Source organism: Sciurus vulgaris (assembly GCF_902686455.1).
Source record: "Sciurus vulgaris genome assembly, chromosome: 1".
NCBI classification, from domain to species: domain Eukaryota; kingdom Metazoa; phylum Chordata; class Mammalia; order Rodentia; family Sciuridae; genus Sciurus; species Sciurus vulgaris.
Genome location: NC_136461.1, coordinates 131,328,868 through 131,341,082, shown reverse-complemented (window position 1 = coordinate 131,341,082; position 12,215 = coordinate 131,328,868). Strand labels below are relative to the sequence as shown.

The window sequence follows — 12,215 nt, the reverse complement described above, 5'->3', positions numbered from 1 at the left end:
TGGTGGCATATGTCTGTAATCCCAGTGACTTAGGAGGCTAAAGCAGGAGGATCTCAAGTTGAAAGGCAGACTCAGCAACTTAGTGAGGCCATAAGCAATTTGGCAAGACCCTATTTCATAAAAAGGGCTGAGTATGTTTCAGTGGTGGAATCCTGATTGAATCCCTAGTACTAGAACCAAAACCTTAAACCAAAAATCCAAAACTAAAACCAAGAAAACCAATGTCTTGAAAAGGCTACTTCTTTTCTTATAAACTTTTTTTAATTAAAATTTTTTTTTAAATCTAATTCACCTTTATTGACAATCATTGAAGTAATATAGTTTGAAAAGTAATACACTTTTTTCCAAGTATCTAAGAATTTCTAAAGCATTTCCTAATGGGATCCCATAATATGCCTACAAAGCAGGCACTGTAACTACATTTTTATGAACTTGCTGAAATTTTTATATGAAATAATAGCTTATTGTGAAAACAAATATTTTAAAAAGGGAACTATCAACAAGACTCACTGGCTCAGTTATATCCACTAACTGAAAGCAAAAAATATGAATCTTCTAATACATCACCATTCAGAATCCGTGACAGTACAGATTTTAAGAGGTTTTGAGTCAGTTCCAGTGTAGAAATAAGGCCAAAGTGTTTCTGTAAAATAATCATCAAAAGTACAGAAAAGAGCTCTGTACTCTTACCCATTTCAGAGGAAATCTTACCCATTTCAGAGTCCAAAAAAATACCAATCTTACTAGGTATTACTTTTGGGAGATTAATTTTCTTAGAGCCCAATGCAACATAATTAGTCTGACTACATTGCCCAATTCCCCATAATCCATCCTGTACAACAACTGTTTTAGTCTGATTCTTCCTTCTTCTGGAAAGAGACTCTTTACAGATACCCACAATCCATTCAGGCTTGTCTTTCACTTCTACCTGCCAGTACTGTCTGCCAGAATTATATCCCTCGGAGCCTAAAACAGCTGGGCAGAGGTAAAATCTTCTGGGGTTATGAGGTGGTTTTTGCCTATTTCCATATTGCACACTTTTTCTGTCTTCAGAGACGATAAGTTTGTGATTGGCTGTTTCAGGATCTAGAACTACATCTACTTGAAATTGCTTAATAATTCTGTTTAAGCCAGAATATTGCGGAGGAAGCTGGTAAACATAATCTTTGAATTTGAATGAAAAAGGTTCAGGGCATTTTGAGTTTTTATATCTGTGATAGATACTCTTAATGTCTGCTAATAATTCCACTTCTGATTTTACATATTTGCTCTCTATCTCCTTCAACAGATATTTTAATGAGGAGGCATGGTCTGAAAGCTTTGTTAGGTTTTCCTGTAGTTTTCCTGAAATATCCAACCCTTCATCTTGTAATTGTCTGAGAGCAGTCTCATGCTCATTTTGGAGATGAGCAATTTGTTCAAACTCAGACTTGACTTCTTCTCTCCTATGTTCTACCTTTTTCTTCACTTCCAGGGATTTTCTATTTTGCATACTAATCAGTTTTTCAATTTGTTCCACTCTCTCCTTCCGTGGGTCAATGTAGTACTCCAATTTTTTCCTGTGATAGAGGGCGGCCTTCTCTATGAGCCAAATATAGTGATGCTTGTGATTAGAGGAGAAACTGCACTGTGGACATAAAACCTCTAGGTCTTTCTGACAGAAAAAAGTCAGAACTTGTTTATGCTTCTCACACATAAACTTTCCTTCCTGTCGTTTTCTCTTGCTTCTTCTTAATGGGAGTAGCTTAGTACCCAGCTGGTAATTGTTCGTGAATTTCCTTTCTAGACAGTGAGAGTGACAAAAAGGGCAGGGGAAACTATTCTCTAGATCCTTCCAGGACACACTGATGCAGGAGAGACAGAAGTTATGCCCACAGTTGATGGTCACTGGGTTTTCCAAGTGCTTCAAACAGATGGGACAGTTAGCCTCTGTGTGGAGGTTTGCCAGGACTGTTGTAAACTCCATTAAGCCTTGTACAAACAAAGGTGGTGGGCAAAGTAATCTCTTTTAGGAAGGCCTGGCTCTGTAGCGTTTAGTGGAAATCTTCCCCTAGAACCTCAAAACTGACTAGCTTTTGGTTCCACTGCCTTAGCACACCAATGTCAGCCTTATAAACCTGTTTAGCCTTCTGTGACTTACCCCTAGAGTCTACGACCAACAATACTCCTAAGCCTACAACCTAGTGCATATTAGAACATGTTAACTCAATGATATGAAGTCAAGTTTAATATTTTTCTTGTTCAAAAGAAGTAGCCTTGGGTTCACAAGGAGAAATCCTTCCTATCATTCCAGGGAGGCTGAGGCAGGAGGATCGAAAGTTCGAGGACAGTCTCAACAACTTAGTAAGACTCTATCTTCAGGAAATTCATGTATCTTTTTTGAATCTTCTTTCTTTAACCTGGTGCAGACGGCTCAGCAGCCTGGGCTGGAGACTTGCTGGAGTCCTGCAGCACGCAGGGGCATGCCAATTTTAAAAAATTTTATCAATGCAATATAATTATATATAATACTGGAATTTGTTTTTACATATTTGTACATGAACACAACATAATATGGTCAATTTCATCCCCTAGTACTGCCTGTTAAAAAGGCTATTCCTAATCTGAACTACTTTTTATGAAATCTGCACTTTAACTTATACTTTTTCATATCCAAATTAGGTAAGCATGCTAACTACTCTTTATTGACCAAGGTCTTTGATTGGACATTCGTGCACAAAAATAATTCACTGGAGAATTGACCTAAAAGGGAATAAATTTTCCTAGAATTTTATATTGAGGAGTAGTGTCTAAAATGTCTCTTCTAATGGCCATCTATAAATGGTTACTTCCATTATATTAGTTGCCTTAGGTCACTGGGACCTAAGTGCCTGAAATCTGTGATACCAGAAGTTAAGGTGAGAGATGTTTTAAGTTTGTGTTGAAACATAATTTGATGTTGCCTCTAAATAAGCCTGATCTGAGTTGGGATGCCTCCCCCATCTCTCTCTCTCTCTCTCTTTCTCACAAACACACACACACACACACACACACACACACACACACACACACACACGCATCCCATGTTGTTTCTATACCATATTGTTTCCAGAGTTTCAAGGCAGTGTGGCAGTGTGGTACCTGATGTGGGGGTCTTATCCCTTGACCCTATTTCCTTGGCCTGGTTTGTTTGGAGAAGGAGGGAACTTTCCTTTTGTGCTAAAAAGCTACAGCTGCAGTGTGGGTAGGGTGGGAATAGAGAGGGTCCAGACCTGCTTAATAGTACCTGAAATGTCTTTAATCAGGTATGATAAGGCTTTAAGACATGGAGATGGTAGTCATGGAGGAAGAAGTTTTCATCTTACCCACAGTCTCCCAGAATGAGTAGACAAATCATGTCATGCAGAGAACATGCTGAAGCACTAAGGCAGGTTGAGAGGGCAGAGGGAGGAACCACAGATGGGAACCTGCCAAAGTGGTTTTCATAGGAGGGAATGGGGGAACAGCAAGCAGGTAAGTGAGAGAGAAGGGGTGAGCAGGCTTAGGGGTGGCTGGTTTGAATAATTTGAGTGGACCTGCTGCTAGGGGCTGTCCTAGTTGTCTGGTCTCTGGTCCTGGGGTGAATAAGGCAGAGGATAATGGCCCAGAGTGAGAAAACCCTGAGGAAGAGGCTGGCTGATTTGCATACCCAAGGTGCAGGTGCAGGAAGTTCGCTTACTGTCTCTAGGAATTAGCTTGCTCTGGGAGGGACATTCTCTCTAGAATCAGCAAGCCTCCAGGTGTTAGAGCACCAAGAACCCAGAAAATAAGAAAATATTATAAATATAAAACCCAAGGCTTGAAACTCTTAGTACATTGACTTCACTAGCTTAGATATCAGAATGCAGAACCAACCTTTTTCAAATCATTTGTATTTATATAATATAAATCATTTATATTTATAATACAATTGCTGGACATTCAAAGGCTTATCTAATATAAAGCTATTTAAGATATCTGAGATAGGCCTTCCTATAGATATAGATCTCACCCACACACTTATATACACATGCATTTCTATGCAAGAGACATAGGGAGGCAGAACCCAGTCTCAGGAGAGAATTTGCCTCAGTGGGTCCTGATTGCCCTGTGGGTATGGAAATCTTCTTTCCTGGGGAACCATCCATACTATTACTATCAAAAGGGTCCAGGGCATGAGTACCTATCCAGTGAGTGCCAGAGCCTTTAACCAGAGATTTGACCTCAAGTGTGAGGAGAGCCCAGTGACCTTCAGGACCATTGAACAATTGAAGCTCAGCGTATTTGCACATGGGAATCTACTCTGTTGATCCCTGATATGATTAATGCACTTGCTGTTCCTGCTTATATATGCATGATAGTAGGTTTCAAAGGTGTGTAAGTCAGCCAAGCCTGTCATACATAACCTGGTAAGATGAGGAAATAGTCACTGGACTGACTGCTGTTGTGTATTGCTGTGATAAACAGCTGTGGCCAGCCCTGAGATTTAGAGACATATCTCATAAGCATACCACTCTATATTTGCTTCATGATTGTAGTGAAGGGGCTTGAAGAACACTCTGTTCAAGGAACACCCCTGGCCTTTTTCATGTCCCTTTCATGTTCTTTCTTCCTCAGTAAAGGAGTGTGTCACCACATTGGCAGCTGTCTTCCATTTGAATTTTCTTGTTGTTTCAATTTCACTGATTCAGCTCTAATTTTAATTATTTCCTGTTTTCTGCTACTTTTGGTGTTGATTTGTTTTTCTCCTTCTAGGGCTTTGAGATATAATGTTAGGTTATTTATTTGGTGACTTTCTGTTCTTTTAATGAATGAGTTCAATGCAATGAACTTTCCTCTAGCACTGCCTTCATAGCATTCCAAAGATTTTGATATGTTGTATTGCTATTCTCATTTACCTCTAAGTATTTTTTAAAACTTCATCTCTGATTTCTTCTGCTATCCATTGGTCATTCAGTAGCACGTTATTTAGTCCCCAGTGTTAGAGTAGCTTCTATTTTTAATTTTTTCACTGATTTCTAATTTAATTCCATTATGATCTGATAGGTTTTTCTGTATTTGCTAAGAGTTGCTACAAAGCAACTCTAAGATATGATCTATTTTAAAGAAGGATCCCTGTGCTGCTAAAGAAAGTGATTTCAGTTATTGATGGATAAAATATTCTATATATGTCTGTTAGGTCTAAATTATTAATTGTATTTTTTAGTTCTATAACTTTTAAAAAAAATTATTTGTTTTTTTATTTTTTACAGACTGCATTTTGATTCGTTGTACACACATGGCGTACATCATTTCGTTTCTGTGGCTATACACAATGTAGATTCATACCATTTGTGTAATCATACATGTACATAGGGTAATAATGTCTGTCTCATTCCACCATTTTTCATACCCTACTCCCTCTCATTTTCTTCTATATAATCTAAAGTTCTTCCATTCTTCTCTCACTCCCCACCCACCACCCCCATTATATATCTTCATCCGCTTATCAGGGAAAACATTTGACCTTTGGTGTTTTGGGATTGGCTTATTTCACTTAGCATGATATTCTCCAATTCATCCATTTATCTGCAAATGCCATAATATTATTCTTTTTTATGACTGAATAATATTCCATGGTGTATATATACCACAGTTTCTTTATCCATTCATCTGTTGAAGGGCATTTAGGTTGGTTCCACAACCTAGCTATTGTGAATTGAGTGGCTATAAATAGTGATGCGACTGTATTACTGTAGTATGCTAATTTTAAGTCCTTTGGGTATAAACCGAGGAGTGGGATAATTGGGTCAAAAGGCGGGTCCTTTCCAAGTTTTTAGAGGATTCTCCACACTACTTTCCAGAGAAATCAAAGCAAGAATCAGTAAATAGAATGGACTCAAACTAAATAGTTTTTTCTCAGCAAAGTATACAATCAATAAAAGAGAAAAGAGAGCCTATGGAATGGGAGAAATCTTTTCCATGAGCACTTCAGATAGAGCACTTATCTCGAAAATTTATAAAGAACTTACAAAACTTTACACCAAAAATACAAAGAACCCAATCAATAAATGGGCCAAGGAACTCAACAGACACTTTACAGAAGAAGACATGCAGACGATTAATAAATATATGAAAAAGTGTTCAACATCTCTAGTAATTAGAGAAATGCAAATTAAAACAACTCCATAACTTTTTAATTTACTTTTTGTTTGAAAGATCTATTGAGTGGTGAGAGAGGCATGTTTAAATCACCCAGTATTATTGTGTTGTGGTTTATTTGATCCTTGAAATTGAGAAGGGTTTGTTTGATGTATATAGGTGTTCCATTGTTTGGGGCATAAATATTTACAATTGTTAGGTCTCGTTCATGTATAATTCTCTTAAGCAGTGTGAAATGTCCTTTGTCCCTTATGATTAACTTTGACTGGAATTCCACTTTATCTGATATGAGGTTAGAAATCTCTGCTTGTTTATAAGCTCCCTGTGAATAATATGTTTTTTTCCCCATTTTTTTTACCTTCAGTCTTTGGATGTTTTGTGTATGAGGTGAATCTCTTTGAGATAGCATATTTTTTGGTCTCTTTTTAAAATCCAATCTGCCAGTTTCTGTCTTTTGATTGATGAATTTAGGCCATTTACATGCAATGTTATTATTGAGAAATTATTTTTTTCCCTGTCATTTTGATTTATTTCTGGTTTTCAGTTGAAATAGTTTCTCCTTTGATTGACTATTCCTTTAGTGTAGTTCCTCCCTTTGCTGGTTTTCACATTAGTTTTTCATTTCTTCTTTTTAAAAATATTTTTAACTGTAGGTGGACACAATACCTTTTTTTATTTTTATATAGTGCTGAGGATCAAACCCAGTGCCTCACACATGCTAGGCAAGCATTCTGCCACTGAGCCAGAACCCCAGCCCCTTAATTTCTCTTTATGAAATATTTTGAGGATGTTGTGCGTGCACTCTTTCTGGTTGTGAATTCTTTTAACTTTTGTTTATCATGGAAGGTTTTTATTTCATCACTAATTCTGAAGCTTAATTTTTCTGTGCATAATATTCTTGGTTGGCATCCATTTTCTTTCAGAGCTTGATATATATTATTTCAAGACTTTCTAGCTTTGAAGGTCTGGGTTGAGAAATCAGCTGATTTCCAGATTGGTTTTCTTCTAAATGTAACCTGTTGTTTTTCTCTGGCAGCCTTGAAAATTCTAACCTTATTATATATGTTAGGCATTTTCATAATAATGTGCTATGGTGTGGATCTGTTGTAATTTTGTATCTTTAGGGTCCTATAAGCCTCCTGTATTTGATTTTCCATTTCATTATTCAGGTTTAGAAAATTTTCTGGTATTATTTCATTTAGAAGGGTGTGCATTCCTTTAGTTTGTACCTCTGAACCTTCATCTATCCCAATAAATCTTAAATTTAGTGTTTTTAGGTTATTTCATATTTCTTAGAAGTTCTGTTCATGGTCTCTTAACCTCATTTCTTCACAGTCAATTTTATTTTCAAGATTCTAGATTTTGTCTTCATTGCCTGAAACTCTGTCTTCCAGGTGGTCTACTCTGTTGGTGTTGCTTTCCATTGAATTTTTAATTTGGCTTATTGATTTCTTCATTTTGAAGATTTCTGCTTGATTTTTTTCAGAATCTCTATCTCTTGATTGAAGTGGTCTTTCACTTCCTGTATTTTCTTTTTGATTTCACTGTTTACATTGTCCTTTACCTGAAAGATCAGTTTGACTATGTATGTCAGGATGGACAAATGAATCATTACTTTGAAATCCATAGCCTTGGACAGCTAGACTGCCCTTTTGGGTTTCTTTCAGCACAACCATGCTGAAAGACATGCCCACTTGTCAGTGACTATTGTTATTGGGGCAGATTCCATACCTGGTGTGGAATTTATGAGTTTGATAGCTTTGAATTTAGGTGCTTGCTAGTTGGGCAAAAGAGATACCAGTGCACATAAACAGCCTTGAGACACCAGCCACCTAGAGGAGGAAGAGTTATTGCATGAGTGATAAGTCTCCAACTGGCCAATTTCTCATAGTCTCTTGCTTCTTAATTATCTTGAAGAACCCCTCCTCACAATAAATTCCTTTGGTGTGTTTCACTATAAATAGAGCATTCATGGACTTTTTTCTTTGTTAAGATCAGATCCATTAGGTCTTTTCCACCTGTCAAGCCCTTGCTTTAAAAAATATTTCCATGCCTTTTGCTTTATTTCTTGGTATTACCTTTTCTAGCCTTTTATTTCCAGGTGACCCACACCTCTGAGGGTTACTCCCTGCTCAGGTCATGGGTGACATGTATGTTCTAAATTCCTTCTCTGACATGTCTTCCACTGAGGTGTTGTTGGATTCTGTTATTGAAGTATCTTGGCTTGTTTGGGGCAATTTGTTGCCTTGATTTTTCATGTTGTTTGTGTGTTTACCCATCTAGCAGTATGGATGTGAGATAGTAGAGTTTCTACCATGTGGATTTGTAGTGTCCCTGAATGTTTTCAGTACTTCACTGTTTAGGGGGAGACAAATAATGACAACAACCAATGCAAACAATATACAACATTAAACCAAATAGTTCCTGCTATGATATTTACAATGCTAATTGTCACAATAAACAGAAATGATAAAGTCAGTTATTGCCCACAGTATAAACAGTAAGTTTGCAGAAGAGTTTATAGTTACGAATGATGGACTGCAAGAGAACAGGGCATGTAGGTGTGATGATTATGAGAGAGAAGACAGAATAATAAATTAAAGGAAAGTAAAAGAGAAAACAATAGAGATTGCCTATTAGTGGAAAAAAAGAGAAAGAGAATCAAGGGAAACATATGTGAGAGAAAAAAGTATATAAAGTGATAATTTTTAAAAAATAAAAGAAAACAAAACAAAACTGAAATATATTAATCAAATGTGCTATCTTCAAAATACTAGAAATGAGAAAAAAAACCCAAATATTAATATGTATAAATGTCCATGAATCATTAAGGTCACAATTAAACAGAGAAAAGAAAAAAAGAAAAAGAAAAAAATCTCAATGAAAAGTTAAAGAATTGTTTCTTTTGAAGTTCAAAAAATTGTCAGCCTCCCTTCTGAGCAGTGTTAAGTGGGGTCACTGGGCTAAGAGGTGTCATCTCATAGGTAGAATTCTTGAATGAAGGGTTTAGGCTTAGGTGGGCTCTTGTCTCTTCACTGAAGGCCAGTGTGTGAAGACTTTATAGAAGTGCACCTCCAGGACCCAGTAATTGCCAGCCTACACTGGAAGCTGTACCCCAGGGATCTCCCCCAGGATCCACTCATGTGATTGAGGAGCCAATTCTTACTCCACTATGTCATCTGTGAATTCCATGTTTCCTGGTCTCAAATTTGGTCTTCAAACTCAGTCTCTCCCACCCCCACCTACCCTTTTAAATTCTCAGTCAGGTGTGTCTCTTCCAGACAGTCCTGCAAGCAGCTGGATTGGAGGCGGAGGGGTTTTCACAATCAGTTGTCTGCTGTGTAAACCTCTCTCCATGTTTGACTTTCTCCTTGTCATTTTGACACACTTTATGTCATGCTGTGTGGGTTTGCCAGGAATCAGTTCCCCCAGCTGCCAGTCCCTATACTGTATCTGCAAAATTGTTCCCTTATCTGTTCTTCACATGCAGTCTGGAGAGATGGGGCCTATTTACCACACTAGGATATTGTGAAGCATGCCTTTCAGTTTAGGTGCAGTGTCTTTGATCTCCAGACGCTCTGTACCCAGTCTTGTCTAAGGCCTCCTAAAAATGTAGAGCTGGAGATCTCTTTCTTATTTTATTATATCCAACCTCCTGAGTCCCAGGTCTGCTTTGAATGTCCAGTACTAAATTCCAGTAAAGCCTCCCCACTCTTTTTTTCAGCAGCTGCCTGTCTGCTTTCTTGGTTTCATGCCATGGAGCAGCCAGGAAAGCGACCTTCTCTATTCTGCTATCTTAGAACTGTCCCCTAACTGTCCTCCTTGACTAGTGGAACTAACATATGAAAGACCAGAAAGCACTAAGGATTCACTCCCTTCATTTATCCCATATCCCGAATGAACATGCCTACAGTTTCTCCTTGGGTGGGCTGTCCAAATGAGAGTGGAGCTGGGTGTGAACAGACCCCTTGGACGTACATGTAAAATCACATTCTTAAAACAGATTAGTAAAAAAAATGACAATTTTCATTTAGCGGATGCCTAGTTTCTTCTTTTTCTCAATTAGTTGTGTACTGTGGTGTAGAAGGAAAAGATAGTATTTACTGGTCCCTTTCAACCAGCACAATCCCATGCTTATCTCTGTGCATGTGTAGGGTTCAAGGTGTTCTAGATGGAGGTTCAGAGGCCTGAGTCTGTTCCTAACTATGTGATCCCAGGCATTCACTGGATCTGCAGGCACTGTTTCTGTAATACAAAGCTGCTCCCCTGCCCTTTATATTGCATCACAACCTAGCTTGTCAGTCTGAAAGTGGCTCTCCCCGGTCCTTTCCACTGCAGCCATTTCCCCACCTTCCAACTACTTGTCAGTCTGTGAATATCCTAGTTAGCTATTGGTTCATCAATCAGCTTGCAAGTATCCTTCTCTGTAATTGGTTCCCTGTTAGCCTGGCAGAATTCAACTGCTTAAGGATAGCTTCCCTGCCATCTTTTCTCTTGCTTTTCTCTCTCGTACTCACTTTCTTTCTCTCTCCTCCTGGCTTTTCACACTCTCTCTTGCAGGTGCCCTTTCTCTTTTCCTCTCATTTTCTCTCTTACCCTGCAGGGAGACACTCTGTTTGCTTAATAAACTCCCTTATGTTATTTCCCGTGCCTGGCATGATTTTTGTGGGTTTCTTACATTGGTGCCATGACTTGGATGGGCTTTTCCACTGTCTCTTAAGCAAGTGGAAACCCTTCTGATGCTCCAGTGCTCCCTGGACACAGCCTCACCTTCCATTCTGCCTGAACGCTCTGCTCTGCATCCATCACAGGACTTCAGATTGGTGAGTCCCATAGGCGGGTTCCCCTAGGCCGATTTAACCCCCAGTGACGACTTTTATAGTTACGGCTGGCCCCCGTAGTTGGTCTCTTCTACTGAGTGGGTTCCTGATTTTATGGTGTAGATTCTTTCTCAGGGTTGAGGCTCGTCTTCATGCTCACTCTCGCACTCGCACTGGAAAACCCTGATATCAGGTCCTCAACTCTCCTTGGCTTTTGCCTGGAACGCATTGATGCTTGTGTGATGACACCATCACTGTGCTGTCTCCTCATCTCCAGTTGACTACTCTGTGTCCTCAGGACACCCGGGGCACAGACTCGGCTGTATCAGTCTCCACCATGGGATCTGGGTCCTCCATTCTGGCAGATTTGCTCTTGGGATGTCTATTAGAAAACTTTAGAAACCCTCACCTGACTCCCGGCTTAAAGTCATCAAAACTTAATGATATTTGGCTACAGTTCCCTTTAGATAATCAATCCAAAATGGCCATGTAATGGCACACAGCTTCCGTGAGCGAGCGGGCAGATGGAAAGGGATTCCTTATCTTCAAGTCTCTTCTTTCTTGCTTCTTGGCTCTTCCTGAAAACTTGAACACTTCCTTTTGGCTTTTCTCCCCCTCTTAATCCCTCCTCCTTCTCTGACTTTGACTCAGTCCTGTTTCTGCTTCCATTCCCCTGCCCAGCCTACTTAGTCCTCCTCCCATGAGGTCCTGCATATGCCAGTGTGGAGGGAGTAACCAGCCCAACAATCAGTGGCATGTCCCATTCCTCAAAAGTAGTGGGAGATAATGTTTCACAATTTTCTGTATCCAAACCTGAATTTATTACTAACCAGGAAAAAGGGTTAAAATGCCCTAGGCATCAAGTTTCTGCTAGAACCTGTTAGCCCCTTTCAGATCTCAAGCAAAGCTTACATTGAAATGTAAATAGAGGAAGCCAGAATGCTCAGTAGGAGACCAGTCTCAAACCCAAGGGGGAAAAAAAAGTGTCCATTAAACTTTCTCCTGGGCTGCAACACAGAACACTTTATCTTTCCCTTTTACTTCTTTTCTATGCCCTTCTCTTTTTTACTCTATCATGCTATAATTAGTCACCATTATCATTTTTCTTCTAGGACTCTTGTTCTCCTTAAATGCTATATTTTTGAGCTCACAATTTTGATCCTACATACCTAGGTTAATGGTTTTTGATCAGTTCTATTTATCCAACTCTAGAGTTATTTTTGAACATCTGTTACATTGCAATGGAGGTAAACATTA

General features: G+C 38.9%; 1 pseudogene across 1 annotated transcript; it reads right to left on the bottom strand.

Moving 5' to 3' along the window:
• Positions 1–287: 287 nt before the first annotated feature.
• Positions 288–2,433, bottom strand: LOC306660528 (tripartite motif-containing protein 60-like; annotated as a pseudogene). Its single transcript has one exon. The product of its transcript is annotated as a tripartite motif-containing protein 60-like (transcript).
• Positions 2,434–12,215: the final 9,782 nt, after the last annotated feature.